Source organism: Microcaecilia unicolor, chromosome 3 (genome assembly GCF_901765095.1).
Source record: "Microcaecilia unicolor chromosome 3, aMicUni1.1, whole genome shotgun sequence".
Taxonomy (NCBI): Eukaryota; Metazoa; Chordata; class Amphibia; order Gymnophiona; family Siphonopidae; genus Microcaecilia; species Microcaecilia unicolor.
In genome coordinates this window covers 56,913,188-56,937,927 of record NC_044033.1, presented here as the reverse complement: position 1 = coordinate 56,937,927, position 24,740 = coordinate 56,913,188, and positions in this window count along the sequence as shown.

Sequence of the window (24,740 nt, the reverse complement as noted above, 5' to 3'; positions counted from 1 at the left end):
ACAGCAACATTGCTTCGACATGGCGTTTCCGATCCCTTCCCTCTCCAAAAAATGATTGCTGAACTACTGGCCTCCCTGCAAGCTAGATCTAAGGATCTAGCATTACTGTATCACATGGTTGCAAATTGGTGCATCAAAACTCAAAAAAGGAAGCCAAAAAGTACACTACACATACATACGAAAAAGAAAATCACGTATTTTAAAAAAGGGACTTTAAAAATCGTTGGTATCATAAATATACAAAATATTGTCAATGGATAGATGCCTCACCTTGGCATCAACATTTAACCCTAAGTTGCAACAATTTTACGGCCTTTTTTTATCAACGAAGTACGTTCAAAATCTGTACTCTGGTTCATAAAATCATTCATGGCGAGGCCCCGGTATATATGTCAGACCTCATAGACTTACCAACCGGGAACACAAAAAGATCATCACGCACATTCTTGAACCTCCACTACCCCAGTTGCAAAGGACTTAAATATAAATCAATATATACATCTAGCTTCTCCTACATCCGCACGCAACTATGGAATGCACTACCAAATGCCATAAAAACAACGCACGACCTGGCAGCCTTCCAGAAATTACTAAAGACCAATCTGTTCAAAAAGACTTACCATAATGATCCTTCATAAATGACCTGACATCAAAACTCTACTAGAACCAGACAAAATTGAACTCTCTATACCTGTTTGCTTCAATCAATTTGTCCCTAATGAACGTTAATGCACTACATCCTTATCTCTCACGCCTGAAATGAACTGTTTATCTAACTTACTTTATAGTTTATTTCAACACTTATGAACTTTAAATGTAATGCTACTTTGTATTTCTCCTCCGGAAATGGCGTTCGCCATTACGGCATAACATAAGCCACATTGAGCCTGCAAAAAGGTGGGAAAATGTGGGATACAAATGCAACAAATAAATAAATAAATAAGCCATGCTGGCAGCTCCCGGTGCAGTAATGCCAAAAAAGTTCATTCACTTTGAATGGGCTCCGTTGGCATTGCCTCATGGCTTGATAAAAGAGGCCCTTAATTGTGTACCTTCTTTTTGACAGTTGCCAAAAACCAGTGTTATGTGCCACTTCTTCAAATCTCATAAACCTAGAATATGGAATCCCACAAATGTATAATTCACCCTATGGAATATCAGACTACAAAAATATTCAAATGCCTCAATAAGATAGTTTGAAACCTGTACCTCATTCAGTCTTCGTATAAATAATACATTAAATAACATGAACCTCAAATATCCCAATAGCACCAGTTAGTACATTTAGAGGGGAATAATCAAACGTCGCCGGCGAAATAGGTCGCCGGCGATCTATTTTGGCGGCGGCGCAACAGGTGGCCGGAACCGTATTTTCAAAAAAGATGGCCGGCCATCTTTTTTTTCGATAATACGGTGTGGGCCGGTGAAATGCCTTGGATTTCGCCGGGTTTGAGATCGCCACTTTTGTTTTTTTCCGCAATAATGGAAAAAAATGCCGGCGATCTCAAACCCGGCGAAATCCAAGGCATTTGGCCGTGGGAGGAGCCAGCATTTGTAGTGCAATGGTCCCCCTCACATGCCAGGACACCAACCGGGCACCCTAGGGGGCACTTCAAACATCTTTTATAAACAACCAAATTAGCTTCCAGGTGCATAGCACCCTTCCCTTGTGTGCTGAGTCCCCCAAATCCCCCCCCAAAACCCACTGCCCACAAGTGTGCACCATTACCCTAGCCCTAAGGGCTGAAGGGGGGCACCTACATGTGGGTACAGTGGGTTTTGGGGGGTTTGGGAGGGCTCAACATTACCCACCACAAGTGGAACAGGTGGGGGGGGGGGATGGGCCTGGCTCTGCCTTTCTGCAGTCCACTGCAACCAACAACAACTGTTCCAGGGACCTGCATACTGCTGTCTGGGTGCTGGGTATGACATTTGAGGCTGGCATACAGGCTGGCAAAAAAGGTTTGTATTTTAATAATTTTAGTGTGGGAGGGGGTTGGCGACCACTGGGGGAGTAAGGGGAGGTCATCCCCCATTCCCTCCGGTGGTCATCTGGTCAGTTGGGGCACCTTTTTGAGGCTTGGTCGTGAAAATAAAAGGACCAAGTAAACCCGGCGAAATACTGCTTATCGCCGGGTTTTATTTTTCTATTATCCGCGAAAGCCGGCCATCTGGTAGCCACGCCCAAGCCTGCCCATGTCCCAACTTCGCTTCGCCGCCAACACGCCCCTTTGAACTTTCGCCGGCGAGGCGAAGGGAAAGCGGTGAAGCTATCACAAATGTAGCTTTCCATTATATGCTTTTCGCCGCTTTTGTGAAATCGCCGGCCATATCCCGATTTGTGTCGGGAAATAGCCGGCGATTACTTTCGATTATAAGCTGGTTAACTGTTTATATTAAGTGCAGTTTGAAAGTTAGCTTGTTTGAGCAGTTGTTATAGAAAATAGGATTTTTTGATAAAAGAATTTTTTGTACTTTCATTCACTCTATTCTGTATTTTAAATTAGGGTTTTTATGAACCAATATTTTTTTCTCCAGTAGGTTGGAGCTTTTTGTAGTAATTCTTTTCTTTTTCCCTCTAAAGAACCTATGATAGTAACAGACTCCCAAGACTGATAGTGGTTTCTGAATACTTATGTATTGCTCCCTATCGAGAGATTTGAGATTCATGTTATTTAATGTATTATTTATAGGAAGAGTGAATGAGGCACAGGTTTCAAACTATCTGATTGAGGTAATCCCATAAATGTATAAAATGGCTTATTTTGAGGCAATATTTATCATGCACTTATCCAAAAAATAAGAATCCCCAAGAAACTATTCTGAATGAAAATGTTGCCCCAGCGATGAATCAGCACCAACAGTGCCTGCATCAGAGCCGACAAGCAACTCAGCAGGGATTATCTGCCTTGATCACTCCAGATGTATGCAAACCAATATATACCAGCATTTAGCGGTGTGATCTGGATGTGGCAAATGCTGCTCCCAGATTATGCACAATCAATAAAGGTTCTTCTCAGTTTCCTTTCATTCTCTTTCTCAGTAACAGCTAAAATGGGAGAAAATGGCACTGTTTTGTGGACATTTCAAGCAAAAATCTAAAAATATCCAAAATGTTAATTTTTTTATTTGTTTTTGTTTTATTTCTTATTTTTAAAAAATGTATACCCCATTCCTCTGAAAATTAATATGGGGGCCCTTTTACTAAAGCTTAGTGCACGCTAACAGACATTAAAGTGCACTAAGGGGCCCTTTTACAAAGGAGCATAAGGGGCCTACATGCGTGCAGCAAAATTGGCGCATGCTGGACGGTTATGCACAGGTAATGCATGAGCCCTTACTGCTAAGTCAATGGGTAGCGTTAAGGGCTCAGACCCTAAATAGACACCTGCTGGTTTTAATTTTACCGCATCACCATTTCCCAACCCCCTCCCCCTTTTTTTCCAGATGCAGTGGAGAAATGGTCCAGCACACATCTAATACACGTGCCCACACTACCGCAAGCCCTCAGGGATAAGATAGGATATGCAGCATTATGCATCCACTAATGTCCATTAGCACGCGCCAAGGGACCCTTTTACTAAGCTGCGGTAGGCCTACCATGAGCCTATTGTACGCTAAAAGAGCATTACTGCAGGATGCGCTGTGTCCCATGGTAGTGTTCCGCTTAGCGTGTGCTAATCACATGCTGGAAAATATTTTTTATTTCCCAGCGCAGGTGGTGTGTCCGGGGTCAGAGAATAGGTGTGCCTGTGCTGGTCGAGTAATGCAGGCCCTTTACCGTGGGCTACCCGATTAGCGCAGGAGTCATGGACGTAGTTTGAGGGGGCGGTGCCCCCCCAAACGGCTTGCCACCTCCTGCATTTCCGATCGCGATTCACCCTCTCTTCCTCCCTCCCTCCGGCGCTGCAGTCTTCAATCTGGGCTCCCAGCAGCTTTAGTAATGTATCCATGCTGCCTTCACACTGCCCCACAAGCCTTTTCTCTGCAGCGTCCCTTGGTCTCACCTATGTGGGAACAGGAAGTTGAAGAGAAGGCTTCCGGGGCAGACCAAAGGCAGCGTGTATACATCACTAACACTGCTGGGAGCCCAGAAAGATTGAAGACTGCTGCGCCAGAGGAGGGGATAACGATCCCAGTCCTCAAAGTGTCTGCACGATCCGGGACCTCGCGGGCGGGGCACAACCCAGACTGGGAGAGGTGGTGCACAGCAGAGGGCAGGAGATGGATGGGACTGGGAGAGATGGGGCACAGCAGAGGAAAAGAGCAGGAGATGGATGGGACTGGGAGGGGTGGTGAGCAGAAGGATGGGACTGGGAGGGGTGGTGAGCAGAGGGAAGGATGGGACTGGGAGGGGTGGTGAGCAGAGGGAAGGAACAGAAGATGGATGGGACTGGGAGGGGTGGTGAGCAGAGGGAAGGAGCAGAGGATGGATGGGACTAGGAGGGGTGGTGAGCAGAGGGAAGGATCAGGAGATGGATGGGACTGGGAGGGGTGGTGAGCAGAGGGAAGAAGCAGGAGATGGATGGGACTGGGAGGGGTGGTGAGCAGAGGGAAGGAGCAGAGGATGGATGGATGGGACTGGGAGAGATGGGGCACAGCAGAGGGAAGGAGCAGCAGATGGATGGGACTGGGAGGGGTGGTGAGCAGAGGGAAGGATGAGACTGGGAGGGGTGGTGAGCAGAGGGAAGAAGCAGGAGATGGATGGGACTGGGAGGGGTGGTGAGCAGAGGGAAGGATGAGACTGGGAGGGGTGGTGAGCAGAGGGAAGGAGCAGAGGATGGATGGATGGGACTGGGAGAGATGGGGCACAGCAGAGGGAAGGAGCAGCAGATGGATGGGACTGGGAGGGGTGGTGAGCAGAGGGAAGGATGAGACTGGGAGGGGTGGTGAGCAGAGGGAAGGAGCAGAGGATGGATGGGACTGGGAGAGATGGGGCACAGCAGAGGGAAGGATCAGGAGATGGATGGGACTGGGAGGGGTGGTGAGCAGAGGGAAGGAGCAGGAGATGGATGGGACTAGGAGGGGTGGTGAGCAGAGGGAAGGAGTAGAAGATGGATGGGACTGGGTGGGGTGGTGAGCAGAGAGAAGGAGCAGAAAATGGATGAGACTGGGAGGGGTGGTGAGCAGAGGGAAGGAGCAGGAGAGGGATGGGACTGGGAGGGGTGGTGAGCAGAGGGAAGGAGCAGAGGATGGATGGATGGGACTGGGAGAGATGGGGCACAGCAGAGGGAAGGAGCAGGAGATGGATGGAACTGGGAGAGATGGGGCACAGCAGAGGGAAGGAGCAGCAGATGGATGGGACTGGGAGGGGTGGTGAGCAGGAGATGGATGGGACTGGGAGGGGTGGTGAGCAGAGGGAAGGATGAGACTGGGAGGGGTGGTGAGCAGAGAGAAGGAAGGGACTGGGAGGAGTGGTGAGCAGAGGGAAGGAGCAGAAGATGGATGGGACTGGGAGGGGTGGTGAGCAGAGGGAAGGAGCAGAGGATGGATGGGACTGGGAGAGATGGGGCACAGCAGAGGGAAGGAGCAGCAGATGGATGGGACTGGGAGGGGTGGTGAGCAGAGGGAAGGATGAGACTGGGAGGGGTGGTGAGCAGAGGGAAGGAGCAGAAGATGGATGAGACTGGGAGGGGTGGTGAGCAGAGGGAAGGAGCAGAGGATGGATGGGACTGGGAGAGATGGGGCACAGCAGAGGGAAGGATCAGGAGATGGATGGGACTGGGAGGGGTAGTGAGCAGAGGAAAGGAGCAGGAGATGGATGGGACTAGGAGGGGTGGTGAGCAGAGGGAAGGAATAGAAGATGGATGGGACTGGGTGGGGTGGTGAGCAGAGAGAAGGAGCAGAAAATGGATGAGACTGGGAGGGGTGGTGAGCAGAGGGAAGGAGCAGGAGAGGGATGGGACTGGGAGGGGTGATGAGCAGAGGGAAGGAGCAGAGGATGGATGGATGGGACTGGGAGAGATGGGGCACAGCAGAGGGAAGGAGCAGGAGATGGATGGAACTGGGAGAGATGGGGCACAGCAGAGGGAAGGAGCAGCAGATGGATGGGACTGGGAGGGGTGGTGAGCAGGAGATGGATGGGACTGGGAGGGGTGGTGAGCAGAGGGAAGGATGAGACTGGGAGGGGTGGTGAGCAGAGAGAAGGAAGGGACTGGGAGGAGTGGTGAGCAGAGGGAAGGAGCAGAAGATGGATGGGACTGGGAGGGGTGGTGAGCAGAGGGAAGGAGCAGAGGATGGATGGGACTGGGAGAGATGGGGCACAGCAGAGGGAAGGATCAGGAGATGGATGGGACTAGGAGGGGTGGTGAGTAGAGGGAAGGAGCAGGAGATGGATGGGACTGGGAGGGGTGGTGAGCAGAGGGAAGGAGTAGGAGATGGATGGGACTGGGCGGGGTGGTGAGCAGAGGGAAGGAGCAGGAGATGGATGGGACTGGGGGGTGGGAGAGGGGAAAAAGCAGGATGTGAAATGAGGGATATGAGAAAAAGGGCAAGAAAAAGAGATGATGTGGGAAAAGGGTGAGACATAATGTGAATGACCTGGAAGACTGGAGAGAGCATAAGAGACATTGAAAAGGGACTGGGGTACCGGTGAAGGGTATAGGAGAAAGGGATAAGTCTCTGAAGCAGGTTGAGTTATGGTAGAAAGGGGTTAAAAAGATGGTGAAAGATAAGTTATTGGGCATGGGGTAAAAGGTAACAGGCAGAAGAGTGGCCTTGGAGGCAAGGGAAGGAAGGAGAGACTTGGATGGAGCTGGGACTGAAAGGGTGATGAGATGCAGTGGAGGGTAGATGAGGGCAAAGGGGGTGAGTACAGAATATGAGAATGGGGGACTAATGAAGTGGGTGAAAGAAGGGGGAGGTATTTAGGTGACTGGGAATGGGAGTTCTGGAGAGGGAATGAAAGCTAGATGGTCAAAGCAATTAGATGGATACTAAGGACTAAAGAGTGAGAGAAAAGTGTGTGTGCGTGTGGGGGGGGGGGGATGTAAAATGAAAGATCAGTGCCAGACAGATGCAAAGAAGGACAGGAAGACAAGAGAAGAGTGAAGAAATGGAAAGTCAACCTTGAAAACAATTTAGGAGAAGACTGATACATGGAAAGTGGAAAAGAAACTGGGACCAGACCAACTAGAAAAATAGAATGCTCAGACAACAAAGGTAGAAAAGAAAACATTTTTTTTTATTTAATGCTTTTTAAGGACTAAGATGTGCCTGCTTTGTGAAATGTACATTTTTTTCTATTGTTGTATTTTGCAGAGCACAGGAGAAAATACATTTCTGTTTCTCTTTTGCCAGTATTGCACTGCTTACAGAGTCTGGCTTTCTTGAAGAGATCTATATTTCAGTGTCAAAATGATGGTAGTGAGCCCTTGTGCCCCGACAGAGCACGGTAGACAGAAGAGGAGTGCCGCACTCAGTCAGGCAGTCGAACAACCCCAGCTTCACCTGGGAGTGACCACCGTTGCCAGGAGTTGAGCCCCCAGGTGCAGGTGGCCACCAGGACTTCGGGATACGAACGGGGTCAGGCAGCTGCCGGCCGTGGCAGGCAGGAGAAGGAAGTACCGTGAAGAGCAAGTCCGACACCCAGGTCAGGGCAGGCAGCTGGACAAAGAATAGTAAGGTCCAATCTGAGAGTCAGGGCAGGCAGCAAAGCAGAGAATAGTCAGGTTCAATCCGAGAGTCAGGGCAGGCAGCAAGGCAGAGAATAGTCAGGTTCAATCCGAGAGTCAGGGCAGGCAGCAAGGCAGAGAACAGGCAGGTTTAGTCCGAGAGTCAGAGCAGGCAGCAAGGCAGAGAATAGTCAGGTTCAATCCGAGAGTCAGGGCCGGCAGCACGGCAGAGAATAGTCAGATTCAATCCGAGAGTCAGGGCAGGCAGCAAGGCAGAGAATAGTCAGGTTCAATCCGAGAGTCAAGTCACGCATGAAAGTACACAGCAGAACGCTCAATCACAAGCACCAGACCTATACAACGATAGAAGCCGAAGCAAAGTATGAAGGGGACTGCGGTTCTTAAATAGTCCCCTCGTCGGCAGCAACATCAGTCAGCTGGGGAGAACGATCCCGGGTTGGTCGGCTGCTGGAGAGGGGTGGAGCAGTAGTGAGAAGCAGCCAGTCCCGCACCAACAGGTGAGACGAAGAACCGCGCCGGAAGGAAGCCCCACATCACAGAGAGCGAACCTGACCCTGAATATGAGGTGGACCGGATACTAGATTCCAAACGCCGTGGAGGACAGTTGTTCTATCTACTCGCTTGGAAGCATTTTGTTCCAGAGGATAACTCCTGGGAGCCGGTGGGTAATGTACATGCTCCGGACCTGTTCCGGGAGTTCCATTCTTAACATCCTACTAGACTCGGGCCGGAGCGGTTCTGAATGCCATTTGGACCTGCGAAAAGGCTTGAGCAGGGATATATGGAAGGCGTTAAGGACGCGGAGACTACTAGGTAATTGGAGTCGATAAGTCACAGTTCCCACCCGGGATTGAACTGTGAAAGGCCCAATAAATCGAGGGACGAATTTAAGGGATGGTAGTCAAAGCCTCAGATGTCTTGTGCTCAACCACACCTTTTGACCTGGTAGAAGAGTAGGAGCTGCTCGACTCTTAAGATCAAAAGCATATTTGGTTCTGGCCGCCGCCCGCTGCAGTTGATCCTGTACCTTCTTCCAGGTGTCTTGGAGGGTGATGACAGTGGACTGCACCTGTGTGTGTTTTGCCTATCTGTGCTTCAGTATGCTTTCTGCCTGTGTCCTGTAGTTGTGACATCATCAGTCAGGGCCTTGATAAGGAAGTGGTGTTCTTCCATTCAGGCCTTTGCATCTCCAAAGGTCGAGGGTACTTTGTATGCAGTTTGCATTTCTGCCTTGCTTCTAGTTGGTGTGCCTGTGGCGCTTCTGTTTGCTCTTGTTTAGAGTTCTGTTCTGTTCTCTGTCTGTGTTTGTCAGCTACTGGAACTCTCTATTTTGCACCCAGAGCTTCAGTAATAAATAATGACCCTTCTCATCTTTAAAGACAGCTGTAGCCTTGCATGCTAAGGATTTGTTAATTAAAACCGCCATGCCCCCCTGTGCACACCAGAGGAGGCATAGTAGACATCCCCAACCCACTGGTGCCTAAGTTTTTGATGTTCAATGTCAGTGAATCTAGTTTCTTGTAGGCACGCAATAGAAATACCATTTCAATGAAAAGCTGCCAAGATATTAGCCCTCTTTATTGGGGAGGTGATGCCCCCAACATTCCAGGTTGCTATGCGACAGGCACTAGGGGCCATCATCTCCACCTATCAAAAGATTTTCACATGCAGTGGTAACTAGTCGTAGGGACCAAGGGGTGCCCTGCCTCCATCCCCCATTCCCCAATGAAGTCAGTAGCATATGGGAGGGTCCAAACAACAGAAGGGAAGCAAGGAAATATAGCAGCTCCTACAGAAACAAAATCTCCCACCAACCTAGGCCATCCTTAGTAGCTCACCATCTCCCTTCCTATAGTGACACACTCCAAATGAACCCTTCCCACCCAAAGGAACCCCCCCCCCCCACTCCACCCCCTGCCTCCCCCCAGTAACCATCCTACTGCTCCCACCACATAAACATGTAGTGGAGAGATATCACACGCTTGACGCAAAAGGGGACCTGCACCCAGCCAACCCCGAATCCCACGTCAGCTGCTACAATAAAATAAAAAATAATTCTAAAGGCATTTACCCCATGGAAAAGAGGTCTATGCTCACAGACAATAACAACATCAACTAAAATCCATCAGCCCTAGCAATGTAATAACTATTACCATCCAGTTTAAAGAATGAATCCCAGTGTCCTTGTCCAGAGTCAAGTGGTAGCCATGCTTAGACTTTGCAGCTCGTAAACATAACCTTGTGCCTTATTGAAGGACTCAAACAGTTTCCATTGGCCATTAATAAACACCTCAAGTAGGGCTGGACAAAGTAGCATAAAGTGAATGTTTTGTTCATTTAATACCGCACAGAGAGGTGTAAATTTCTGCCTGTGCTCCAGTGGCATAGCCAGACCTGACATTTTGGCTAGGCCCAGAGCTAATATGGGTGGGCACAATATATATTTAAAAAAAAAAAATATATATATACATATATATATAGGTGGGCTTCTGGGTGGGGGTGGGCTCTTCACTGCAGGGCAAAAAAAGGTATATTTTAATCATTAAATATATACATTTTTTGCCCTTGGCAGTGAAGTGCTTACCCCACCCAGAAATTCCACAACAATAAATTGTAATAGTGCCCACCAGGCCCCAGCTAGCTTAATTTTAAAAACAAATGACCATGATGATGTTAAAAATAAGATGTAAAAAAAACCAAAAAGCATTTTATTACCTGCTGCTGGGCTGGGCTGGGAGCTGCTGCTTGGCTGTAAGTTACCTGAGGCCGGGAGACAGGAACTCTACTTCGACCAGACCTTTCTTCTGTTTCTTTCCTTTCCCAAATAATTTCCACGTTTCCAGGCCAGGGAGGGCAGGGCCAGGCTGAACCCTGCATACGTGCATGTGGCCATGTGCAGCTTAGCCTTACCCTGCCCTCCCTCAGATGCCATGTCACATTGAGCGAGCGGAGCCGAGCAAGAGCGAGGCTGAGGCACGCCACCACGCACAGCCATGTCCGGGACGCATAATACCGCTACCGCCCGCTAGGTGATGGATGCGATTATGCGAATGCGACGCAACCAACAACAACCACGCCACTGATGAACTGCCTCTCTCTAAGCCCGAAGGTAGGTGGGCGTGGGCTGATGATGTCGTCTGAGCCTGCCCTGAGTGCGGGTGTCCGCGATGTACGCTAGGGTGGCTAGGCTCAGCTGCTGCATGCGGTGTGTGTGTGTGCGCTTGGGTGGTGGGCAGGCCTGAGGACGGAATCGGACGGAGCCTGAGATCAGCTGCCAGAGCGCCCCGGGTCAGGTGCCGTCTCTCTGCCGTCACGCTAGACAGCTAGGCTGCTGTTGCAGTTGTGTGTGCGCTGGGGGGGCGGGCCTGGGCCCACCCGTAGCTGCGCCCCTGCTGCACTCCAATAAAAAGGCTGATTAATCCTGAAATATTTTAATAGGTGCATCATCATATTTTAAAGTGTTCCTCTTCTGACAGAAACCTCTCAAGATTTCCACTTTGTGGATGTAGTTAAGGATTTTGATAATAACCACCTGGGGCCTCCAACATCCATCTTGTATGCAGCCCACTCTATGTGCTCGCTCCAAGCACAAGGGTCCCGCTCTGTTGAATAGCGCAAATTCAGTAATAAGCCAGCATTCAAGCACAGTTGTTAGAGATCGCTCTGATATCGTCTCTGGAAGCCCCACAAGTTGCAGGTTACTCCTGTGAAAGCTACTTTCACGGTCATCAAGTTTATCCAAAGCGTTGTGTCCAACTGTGCAGAGGCATCTTCCAGATTAAACACCTGCTGCTCCAGCTCACCAGTCTGTTTATTTGTATTTGCCAAAAGAATCTCCACATTTGAAATCTGCTCAGAATGACAACCAAAAACGGGGTTCCAACTCTCCGCTAACTGCCATGGTAAGCCGTGGGAGCTGTTGTTCTGTAAATGCGGTCCCTTCCAAAGCTGTGTCATCTGCCATCTTAGCCTCCACATACATCAACTTTTCTCTGTCGTTTTTTGGGCCTCTGCTAGACATTTAATCCCTGGAAAACCGCAGATATCTGTCCATATGCTCACCAATTGAGAAGTCTGAGGTAAGATCCCCAAAAATTGAGGCACTGCAATCAGAGTGAGAACCAGCTGAGCACAGGATCCCTGAAGAAAAAAAGCAGCACATCTGCTCCTCTCAGTGCATCACATGGTCTGTTTTTCTGGATTATTGTTGAATTTTGAAAAACAGGTTAATTGTATGGTACAAAAATCATGTTTTAATCTGAGATAATTGCACTTAGTTTGCTCCTATTTTTTTCAGCAACATTTGAGAGTTCTTGTTCAATCTACTGTTTTGTCCTTGTTGATTACTGCAACTCCACTTATTCTGGAATGTCAGTAAAACTCATGAGGAAACTTTGATACAAAACACGATTGCGAGGTTGATATATCAGAGCTCAAGATATGATTATGATACTCCTTTGTTTGTGATCTACATTGGCTCCCTGTGAATCTACATGTTAAGTGCCCCTGAACATTGGCAACTGGCTCACTCAGCATGGTTTAAGCAGGCAGGAGCCTAAATGACACTGAATAATCGACCTTTCCATGTTCAGTAAACCTTTTAGAAAACACTATCTCAGTTTTGCGCACACACAGATCTAAACATCCATTTTCTGACCTAAACATTCTAGTGAAAAATCCACATGACTGGAAAAAAATTCAGAGTTCGATATTCAAAGTGGTTTAACCGGCCCAAAACAGCTCCTGGCTGGTTAAATTGCCTATTCAGTTGTAACCTCTAATTTTCAGTGGCACTTAACCGGTTAGTGCCACTAAAAATAACTGATTAGCATCGAACTGAAAACCAGCTATTTTGAAGGTGTTCCAGGGGCAAAGTTAGTCCAAGCAAAAAAGACGGTCCACACAGCTTCCACAAAAGATGACACTATGCAGGAACACTTTTTAAGTTCAAAGTTTCCTTAAACCCACCGGTTTATTAATCCACAAATTGTGAAGTTTCTTGGTTAAACCTTCAATGACCCCTGAGGAAGGCTCTGTGCCGTGTAGGGTCATCTGGGTTATCCTTTCATAGCCTTGTGGATTATTGCTTGTGGTTTTCGGGAAAATAAACTACTTTAGAAGTTTTTATTTCTGGCTTGCCTGTGTCTTTGGGAACATTCTTTCCCTTCCAACCCTAGCTTGTGCCAGGGGCAGAGTTGGCACTTGGCCAGTTAAAGTGCTGATATTCAGCACTTAAACAGCCAGGTTAACTGCATAAATAGGATTGCATAAAAGTCAGTTCTATCTTTATGCAGTAACCCATGGCTGAATATTGACCCTCAAAGTTTAACCTAGTGGTGCCAAGACCAAGTTATTCATTGATTACTCCTGCAAGGAACATAAATGTCATAAGACAAGAGTTTTACCTGGATGTGCAAGAATGTAAGTTTTCATTTTGTAAAATATTCAAAAAGGTATAACTTTAGTTTTCTTATCTTTTTGTTTTTGTGCAAACATGTTGCTGACATTTTTACTTCATAGTTACAGAAATTAGCACCGAAATGGGGACTGGTGTTAATTTTTCTTCCTACATTGTTCCAAAAATTTTTTAAAAGCTACTTCATCTGAATATGAAATATGAATGTGAATGTGAAATTTTGTTAAAATTTCTAACAGAATCCTGATAAACATATCATTTTACGAATAGATGTTTTGTAGAAGCTTTCTGCTTTTTCATTCCCCTTCCCAAGGTTTTGTCCTTTTCAGCAAAGCCTCTTGCATTTTGTAGGCCAGCACAGGCCATGAAAGCATCGGTGTTTAGAACTGATAACAGCTTGAATGTTGCCTGCCGACACTGCAAAAGAACTTTAGGGAAACTAATCCCCACCATTGTTCCAGCTGGGGTGCTTTGTGTTGGCTTGACAGATGTTCAGCTCTTGTATACGAGCATGGAACGGCTCCTTAGAAGTCATCAACTCTTGTGATCAGTCAGGCTATTGATTATGTACATCCATGCTTCTGATCATTTATCTACATGCAGGGACTTGAAGCTCAATGGCCACTAAAACAAGAAGGCCTCTTCCCTACCATGTCAACATTAAGCGGCACCGCCTTTCCAATTGCTTTCCAACTACTTATGTTTTGTAAGTTCCAGAATATTCAATAAAGATTGAATAATTTAAAAAAAGAAGGACTTGAAAGATTTGATAACACATTGAGGATAAAGTTGTATAAGGCATGTAGGTCAGGTAATGCCATTTAGCTCCGTGCATTGAACAAACCCCAGTATTTTACAGTATGTTCACTAAATGCAGATCTTTTAAAAAGTATGTACAGTGCTGCCAGAAAGCACACGTATTTGGTGGCACAAACATCAGATGAAATCATTTTACAAAGGAAACCAGAAAAAGTAGCATTGCATCAGGGCTTTGCAAAATATAGCAGTTATGGGCAAGTGGTGGATTTTGTAAATTTCCATGACCGAGGGGAGATAATTAAGGAGCTGAGCACAGGACTTCAAACTTCTGGCATTTTGAGAAGGTTTTTAACTCCTGACACCATAGGTATAGCCAGATATGGTATTTTGGGTGAGCCTGAACCCGAAGTAGGAGGGCACACAATCCCCCTCCCCCATGCTTTCTGTCTCTACCCCTACCCCATCCCCAGCAACCCCTAACAAATAAAATAAATACCTGAGCTTGCGAGGATCCCCATAGCTCCACCAGCTGGAAGAGGTCCTCCTGCAGCCAGAACAAGTCATTCCCATGCTTGCTGTAGAGGTAACCATGATTCGGATTATTCTTCCCAATGTGCATCACTTTGCATTTGTCCATATTAAAATTTATCTGTCATTGGGATGCCCAGTCTTCCAGTTTCCTAAGGTCTTCCTGCAATTTTTCGCAATCCGCTTGTGTTTTCACAACTTTGAATAGTTTTGTGTCTTCTGCAAATTTAATCACCTCACTCGTAGTTCTGTTTTGCAGATCATTTATAAATATGTTAAAATAGCAAAGGTCCCAGTACAGATCCCCGCAGCACTCCACTATTCACCCTCCTCCATTGAGAAAAATGGCCATTTAACCCTACCCTCCGTTTTTGATCCAATAACCAATTCCTAATCTACAGAAGGACATTGACTCCTATCCCATGACTTTTTAATTTTCTCAGGAGTCTCTCATGAGAAACTTTGTCAAAAGCTTTCTGAAAATCTAGGTACACTACATCAACCGACTCACCTTTATCCACATGTTTATTTACGCCTTCAAACACATGAAGCAAATTGGTAAGGCAAGATTTCCCTTGGCTGAACCCATGCTGACTCTGTCCCATTAAACCATGTTTGACCACGTGTTCTACAATTTTATTCTTTATAATAGTTTGCACTATTTTCCCCGGCGTTGACGTCAGGTTTACCCATCTGTAATTTCTTGGATCACCCCTGGAACCCTTTTTAAAAATCAGCGTTACATTGGCCACCCTCCAATCTTCAGGTACTATGGATGATTTTAATGATAGATTACAGATCATTAACAACAGATCAGCAATTTCATGTTTGAGTTCTTTCAGTACCCTGGGGTGTATGCCATCCAGTCCAGGTGATTTATCACTCTTTAATTTGTCAATTTGGCTCAGTACATCTTCCAGGTTCACAGAGATTTATTTCAGTTCCTCCGCATCATCACCCTTGAAAACCATTTCCAGTACAGGTAGATCTCTTACATCTTCTTCCATAAAGACCTTCCCTTTTCTTTTGGTGCAGACCTTTTTCAGCACCCCACTCCCTTTTACCCTGGAGCTTGCTCTCTCAGTTGTTAGCTTGAAAGAAAAGAAAGGGAATAGGACACTTTTCCCTCCAAAACCCACAGAAACATACAAACTGATGGCAAATAAAGACCATATGGCCTATCCAATCTGCCCATGCACGTCATCTAAATAAGAATATAAGAACATAAGCATTGGCATACTGAGATAGACTGAAGGTCCATCAAGCCCAATATCCTGTTTCCAGCAGTGGCCAATCCAAGTCACAAGCACCTGGAAAGGTGGAGGAGTGGCCTAGTGGTTAGGGTGGTGGACTTTGGTCCTGGGGAACTGAGTTTGATTCCCACTTCAGGCACAGGCAGCTCCTTGTGACTCTGGGCAAGTCACTTAACCCTCCATTGCCCCATGTAAGCCGCATTGAGCCTGCCATGAGTGGGAAAGCACGGGGTACAAATGTAACAAAAAATAAAATCTATCATCTTTTCCTCTCACTTAGAGAACTTACATGCTTGCCTCATGCTTTCTTGAATTCAAATACAGTCTTCATCTCCACTACCACCACCATCACCATCCTTTCTATAAAGTATTTCCTTAGATTATTCCTGAGTCTATCCCCTTTCACCTTCATCCAGTGCTCCCTCATTCCAGAGCTTGCTTTCAATTGAAAGAGACTCAGCTCCTCTGCATTTATGCCACGAAGGTATTATATGACATCTCAATCCACCTGGCTCACACCATGGTTTCCCCTCTCAAGGCAAAACCAGCTAGAAAATTCCTAGGGCATATACATCTATGTTGCTATTAGGACATGTACTACTCATGAATAGTCAGCACAAAAAAGTATTTCCTGTTGCTAGGGAAGTTAATAACATCTGCATCACATATAAAAGATCTTTTTGAATCTAAAGAAGGGAACTTGGAGTTCTTAATGTTGTAAAAGCAGGATGGGAGTTCTTTTCCAGGACCAGCTAGGTCAGGATAGGTAGAGGGCTTCCATAGGCCATCTAGGCCTAACAATGGGATGGAGGGGAAAAAGCATCCAGATCAAGAAGGGCTGCAGTGTGAGATACCAGTAATTTTTGAGAAATATGTTTGAAGCAGAAAGCCTTTTGAGACCCAACTCACGTGCATCCCAGAGAGTTTAGAGTTAAAGAATGCAGAGATGGCTTTACTAGCATTGGTATCTAATGCTAGACTCTTCTTGGCAAAGGGTGTCGCTTCTATCTTATTACAATTTGATATGACTGCCCGTTTTGGACACAGCAGACCATGAGATTCTTCTTTTTAAATTAAGTTCATTGGGAATCTCAGAGTCCTGTCTTTGCTTTCAGAATTTTTGTCCAGTAGAGATTATACTGTAAAGATGAAGGAAGCTTTTTCAGAGGATTGGACCCCGCCTTGTGGGGGTCCCACAGGGTTCGCCTTTATCTCAGTCAACTAGCAGTCCAACTGATTCTTTTACTGATTTCTTGCTTCTAATATACCTTAAAAAAAATTTACTGTGTGTTTTTGCCTCCAACACAATCTTCTTTTCAAAGCCTCTCTTTGCCTTCCTTATCCGTGCTTTGCATTTGACTTGCCATTCCTTTTGCTGTTTCTTATTATTTTCAGTCAGATCCTTCTTCCATTTTCTGAAGGATTTTCTTTTAGCTCTAACAGCTTCCTTCACCTCACTTTTTAACCATACCGGCTGTCATTTGGCCTTCCTTCCTCCTATTTAATACATGGAATACATCTGCTCTGCACTTTCAGGATGGTATTTTTGAATAGTATCCACGCCTGATGTAAAGTTTTCACCTTTAGAGCTGCTCCTTTAATTTTGACCATTCTCCTCATTTTATCATAATCTCCTTTTTTTGAACGTTAAATGCTAATGTATTGGATTTCTTGTGTGTACTTACTCCAGAGATTATATAGTAATTTTACTCAAGAGCAGGGGCGTAGCCAGACACCCAAATTTGGGTGGGCCTGGGCCCAAGATGGGTGGGCAAAACTCCGCCTTGTCCCACAAGTGATTTCTCTCCCTCTCTTGCCTACATCCATATGGTCTCTCAAACATCCGCCCTTCCCTGAATACCTTTTAAATAGCAGATTTTCACCAACAGCGAGCAGCAACTAATACACACTGCTCATGCTTGCCCCACAGCCTTTCCTCTGATGCAACTTCCTGTTTCCACATAGGCGGGAATACATCAGAGGGAAGGCTGCGGGGCCGGTGCGAACAGTATGTATCAGTCGCTGCTTGCTGCAGGCAAAGATCTGCTATTTAAAAGGTATGCAGGAGGGACAGTTGGAAGTTTTTGGCTGGTGGAGCTTGGGAATCCCTGCCAGCCACATTATAGATGTGTTGCTACTGGGTGGGCCTGAACGCAAAGTGGATGGGCCTGGGCCCACCCAAGCCCACCCTTGGTTATGCCACTGCTCAAGAGTATACTTTTCCCTAGCTGTGTGAGCTGTGGGGTGGGCTCACAAGTAACAGCTTATGCAGGATTCAGATCTTGATTTGGGAGACACAGAGTCAAATTAAATTTCTATGGTGGCCATAAAAAGGACACCGTTTTATAATATAGTTATATTTATAAATATATCATGGCCGCCACACATCACCTCTGTCTGGAGTAAAGCTCTAAAGGGCTGACAGCACATCTTTATAACAGCAGGTGTGCACAATCATTTTGGGGATTACTTGAACTTTCTGTAGGTAATCTCTGCCTTCTAAATGAAATATGATAATCCTTATAATTTATTATATTTAAGCAGAAATCCCTAATGGGCAAGAGTCCACAAGGGATTAGTAGTATTAGTTAAGCCAAAATGTGACTATTTTAAGGATTTTTATGTTATTACTAAAACTGGAACAAATGAAACCACAGAAGAGCAAGCCTTCAACATTCCAAATCAACACAACACACACAGCGTAGGTGGTAAACCCATACTAGACAACACTCTGTATTAAAAGTCTATTACTAACCCTCCTGTTTACTAGGCCATGCTAGCAGCTGCAATGTGGCAATGCCGACACAGCCCATTCAGTGGGCTGTATCGGAATTACCGCACCACCAGCCACTAGCGCGGCTTATTAAAAACGGAGGGGGGGGGGACCTGGAGCAAGACCTATGAAATCTTAAGGTTTTTGAATTTTTCATTTGATGCATTTAATTTAGACTCAGAATCAGGTTTGGTTAAGTTTATTTGCAGGAAGGTTTTTTTTAATGCCTATGACTGAAATTTAACTCATAGATTAAAGTTATCTGAGGCTTTTTCCTTCCTGTTATCCTCTTTATAAGATTCACAATAATCAATAGAGTAGTTAACTGTAGTATTTTGGATTTATTCATTAACTCTTCCCTTGACTGGAGTTGCATTTTTACGTCCAAGTTAGTATGTCACAAATGAACATCCATCTCACATGTATTTTAGAAAAGGATACAACCTGTTTTAAAAATACGTGTGAGATGGATGTCCATGTGCTGGAAATGTCGAGCCTAAACGTCCATTTTCCAAATTATGAATGAGGAAAACAAGGGACAGGACATCTGTGCGGCAGGATAGGAATGTCCATCTTAAAATATGACCACACAGAAATCCATAGAGAGCAGAGGGGTATCCTAATGGTTAGAGCAGTGGGTTGCCAATCAGGGGACCCAGGTTCAAATTCACCACTTCAGCTGTTTGTAATTTTCTTTTTTTAATTGTGAGTCCTCCAGGAACAGAAAAAATATCTACTGTGCCTGCATGTACACCACTTCAATAGCATTCAGGCCTGTAGGTGTCCTTCAGGAACAGTAGGTATTTTTCTGTACCCGGAGGGCTCACAAATTAAACATTAAAAAAAAGAGCTGAAGTAGAATTTGAACCTGGATCTCTTGGTTCCCAGTTCACTGCACTAACCATTAGGCTACTCCTCAAATCTGCATGCTGCTTTGTTAAGAATTTCTATAGTCCCTGAAGCTGTCATAGAGCCTGGTATCTCTTGCCAATTTCACATTTGGGGGAGAGGAAAGAGGACAGCAACCACTGGAGGATTGAGTTTAAGGAGGTGTCATGTCTCAATCCCTCAAGTGGACAGCCGCTCAATCAGAGCATCTTTCTATAACCTAGACATGCCAAGTGAGGGGTCTAAATAACAATGTCCCTTCCCCTTCTGTGATTGGAGTTGGATGTCCATATTTTGGCCCCTCCCTAGTCCTATCCAAAACACACCCAGACCATGCCCCCTTGCCATATGGGCATACCGCAGTTTTAGAAGTGCATGTTCTGGCTTTATATAATCGGGATTTGGACATCCATGAACTATATATATCTAAATTTCAGCTTTCAGACATCCAAAACAAGAATAGAGCTTCTAAATTAACCACCTGTACTACCAGGTCAGCCTCCACATGAGTTTCATTTTTTACATTTAGATCTGTTTTTGGTTTTTTGTTTGTTTGTTTTTTTACAAATAAGCAAACAATGAACAATGAATGAATAGTTGAAATCAAGGATGCTGCACTAATTCTGATTCAAAACAAGTGTGATTAATTTTTCTGTAGCTACTTCAGTTGAAAAACTGCTGACTGGTTATATGGATAGTTGAATAATTTGTAAAACGATGGTCCAATTCACAAGAGTAGATAGGAAACGCAAGCAGTGAATGGCTTGCTTTCTGTATTCAAGATGGAGATTTCTGTCTTATAGGGAGGGGTACAATAGATTATCCATAAGGACTAGGATCTCTAGTGATGACCAATAGGGTCAAACGTTACACCTTGAGTTAGGGCGTGAAGTCAGAAAGGTCTCAATAAGACACAGCGCACAAAAACACAATGTAAAGATGAAGGGCTCAACATTAAGAAGGGTTTAACCAGGCAAGAGAGGCTCCACAATTCAACAAATAAAAAGTTGTCAATGGAAGATGCCATGGTACACCCCATGGCCATTCCTCTTATCTGTTGAAAAAAAAAATCACCAAATTAGAAGTTATTATTCAATGCTATCTCTGCTATAGAGACGAAAAATGCAGTAGGAATTTTTCTAAATAAAGTATTCTTTGATAAAGTCTCCTCAATAACTTTTAGTGCACCATCTTGTGGAATATTTGTATAAAGGGCTTCAACATTTAGAGTTACTAAAATATTATTATCATCTAAAATAACTTCTTCTAAAAACTTAATCATATCAGAAGAGTCTCTGATATATGAGTGAATACTTGGTATCACAGGATGCAAAAATTAATCAATGAAAATAGAAATGGGTTCAAGGAGCTGTGCATTACCAAAGCACCTTTCATAAAACCGAACGGTTTTGCTGGTGTCTGTATGTCTTTGAGCTACTACTGAAAAAGGTGTGAGCAAAATCCAAATAAATAGATAGAATTTGGGGGGTTGCCTTCTGATTCTTTCTTTGGTATTGTTCTGTATTGATAATTATAATTCTCTTCTTCTTCTAGGTTTCTGCCTCGCCTCACCCTATGCTTGGAATAAACCTCCTGAGCCCCTACGCCAAGCCCCCTCCCTACCCATCTTCAAATCCTTGCTCAAAGCCCACCTCTTCAATGTTGCTTTCGGCACCTAACCTTTATACCTTTCAGGAGATCTAGACTGCCCCAATTTGACTGCCCCTACTTGACTGACTGTACATTTGTCCATTAGATTGTAAGCTCTTTGAGCAGGGACTGTCCTTCTATGTTAAATTGTACAGCACTGCATAACCCTAGTAGCGCTTCAGAAATGTTAAATAGTAGTAGTAGGTTTACCTCACAACCAATTGCATAGATTGCAAATTGTTCAGAACGCTGTATGGAGAAAGAAGTAAGAATCGTATTTCCTATTTCCTATCATGAAGAATATAAAAGATTCTCAAACAAATATAGCAAACTATAGACCAGTAGACACAATTCCTTTCTTTACTAAGGGGCCCTTTTACTAAGCTGTGTAATTGTCTACGCGCACCAAAAAGCAGTTTCCACTCGGCTACCTTGTGGTTTTTGCGGTAATTTCATTTTTGGCACACGTCTGATATGTGCATCTGAAAAATAATTTTTATTTTCAGATGTGCGTACTGGACGCGTGCCAAGTGGCATTTGATGCGCGCAGGTCATTACCACCTGGTTACCGTGTGAGACTTTACCGCTAGGTCAATGGCTAGTGATAAGGTCTCAGACCCAAAATGTTTTGCCACACATCCATTTTCGGCAAAAATTTTTAAAAAGGCATTTTTTTACAGGTGCACTGAAAAATGATTCTGCGCACGCCCAAAACACGCGTCTACACTACCTCAGGCCATTTTTCAGCATGCTGTTGTAAAAGGGCCCCTAAACTTATACAGGGCCTAGTTACAATCCAATTAGCTAATTATTTAGATAAATTTGATATCTTTGCACATCTCACAAACTGAATTCCATACTAATTTCAGTAGAGAAAGGGCATTAGCTACTTTGCTCGCTGAGGTCAAACTGCTGATGGTGGAGAAAAAGAAAGGCTCTTATTTTGCAGTTTAAGCTCTCTAGTACATTTGATTTAGTTGATACAACTCATTACTACATACTCTGAGTGATACTGGAATTACAGGAAATGTCTTTAAACAATTTGAAGGTTTTCTTACCATGAGATCTTATAGGGTCAAAATGAGGGGAGTTTACTCTGATAAATGGTCCCACAAGGATCTCCATTATCCCCTATTTTATTTAATATATTTCATTTATTATTATTTAAAATGTATTTTGACGATATCACTGTTTAATTCCAGTGTCTTTTCATCTAACAGAAGTTATATCTAGAATACATGAATGTATTTCTTTAATAAGCAACTGGATGTCTAATAGCTATCTAAAACGGAATAAAGACAAAAGTAAAATTCTCCTAGTTGGAGCAAAAGGAAAGGTGGATCTGGAGGATTCCTTAGATACAGAAAATACTACATATAAATTAGAACCTACACTGAACATTTTGGGGATAACATTTAACAACTACTTTGTTTAGGGAATATGTTATCTGGGACAGCTATTAGTCCTGGGATTTTTTTAGGTTAATTTCCACCTAATAGTGTTGAGTCTTGATTAATAATTGCATTGTTAAATAAGTTGTATTGTATTTGTTGTATATTCCCAGATTTATGTCTTCTGGCTCTTGGAGCGCATTGGCTTCCACTGCAATACTGTATTCCCTTCAAAATTCTTAATTTTACCTCATCTTGCTTTTCATTCTGGATTACCACCATTTCGCTATAACTTTCTTATTCCACATAAAACCGGCTTGTGCGCTTCGCTCATCACAGCAACATTTATTAGTTATTCTGACATATATGCAGATTCAGATTCAAATCGCACCTCCTGTTTTCAAGTTATGGCTCCTGTACTTTGGAATTCAATGCCACTTTACATTCAGACCGAAGCTTCATACTGTAAATTCAAGGTAACGCTCAAAATTTAGGGCCCTGTTTACTAAGGTGCGCTAGCGTTTTTAGCGCATGCACAAAATTAGCGAGCTCTATGTAGGTGGCCATAAGTCTAGTAAGTCATAAGGCTGCGTAAGTCTAGTAGCGCTATAGAAATGTTTAATAGTAGTAATAGTAGTAGTAGTAGAATATTGTGAGCGCCTAGTTAGCACGCAATAAAAGAACTAACATGCCTCTAGAGTGGCTTAGGCAATGGAGGGTTAAGTGACTTGCCCAGAGTCACAAGGAGCTGCCTGTGCTGGGAATTGAACTCAGTTCCCCAGGACCAAAGTCCACCACCCTAACCACTAGGCCACTCCTCCATTACCACTAGGCTACTCCTCCACTCTATAATCTTGTTTATTTATTATAATCTTGGCTTTCTCCACTGGTTAAAGTTTTGGGGACCTTTCTTGTTTGCGGTTTCCCCACTGCAGCATTATTCCTATATGTTGGCACTGGTTTTGTCTTGTAAATACATGTCTCCTTCCTGATGTTTCTCCTCCCCCCCCCCCCCCCCCCCCATTCACACACTTTCTTTAAATTATAGGGTGGGGGTTGTTTGTTTTTTTAGAATTTTAATATCCAAAATCTGTAACTTTTCCCTTTTTGTGCTTGTATAGTTTCTATTTTTTTTCTATCTTTTATATTTTTTAATATTGAAAATGCCTAGATACACTTTTGTCTTTGTGGTATATCAAATAAAATTGGTGGTGATGATGAAATTCTACTGACATCTATCCTGTTTCATCCATGGAAGAATTTGAATCATGGCATCTGTATATTTCTGATTCACCATGTTGGTTTGGAAGATTGTGGGGCTCATTTTCAAAACAAAAAAAAGCATCCAAAAAAATCATAAAGGTGGCAGAAGGACATTTTTCTCTCAAAAATGTCCAAGTTGCAATTTTTGACACCCCACCAGTTCTAGATGTTCTGCTCCACGGCTCATCCAAATTTCAAGAAGGCGTGTTTTGGGTGGGATATGGGCGACACCAAAAGATAGACGTTTTTCTGCAATAATGCAACAAAATGAAAATGTCTGGGGCCAAAAATTAAGACTTCTAGACCTATTTTAATCACAACTAAGAGGGGCATAATCGAACGGGCCATCTCTAATGACGGCCCCGTAAAGCGGCATACCCGACTGCGTTAACGAAACAAGATGGGCGGCCATCTTTCGTTTTGATAATACGGTCAGGGCCGGCCAAATCTCAACATTTGGGCCACCCTTAGAGGTGGCCGACATTGTTTTTTGCCGATAATGGAAACTAATGGCGGCCATCTCAAAACCGGCCAAATCCAAGCCATTTGGTCGTGGGAGGAGCCAGCATTTGTAGTGCACTGGTCCTCCACACATGCCAGGACACCAACCGAGCACCCTAGGGGGCACTGCAGTGGACTTCACAAATTGCTCCCAGGTGCATAGCTCCCTTACCTTGTGTGCTGAGCCCCCCAACCCCCCCCAAAACCCACTACCCACAACTGTACAACACTACCATAGCCCTTAAAGGGTAACGGGGGGCACCTAGATGTGAGTACAGTGGGTTTCGAGTGGGTTTTGGATGGCTCCCATTTACCACCACAAGTGGAACAGGTAGGGGGGGATGGGCCTGGGTCCCCCTCCCTAAAGTACACTGCAGTACCCAATAAAAACTGCTCCAGGGACCTGCATAGTGCTGTGATGGAGCTGGGTATGACATTTGAGGCTGGCTTAGAGGCTGGCAAAAAAATGTTGTTGTTTTTTTTGGGTGGGAGGGGGTTGGTGACCACTGGGGGAGTAAGGGGAGGTGATCCCCGATTCCCTCCAGTGGTCATCTGGTCAGTTCGGGGCACCTTTTCAAGGCTTGGTTGTGAACAAAAAGGGACCAAGTAAAGTCGGCCAAATGCTCGTCAGGGCCGCCCTTCTTTCTTCCATTATTGGCCGAGGACGGCCATCTCTTAACCACG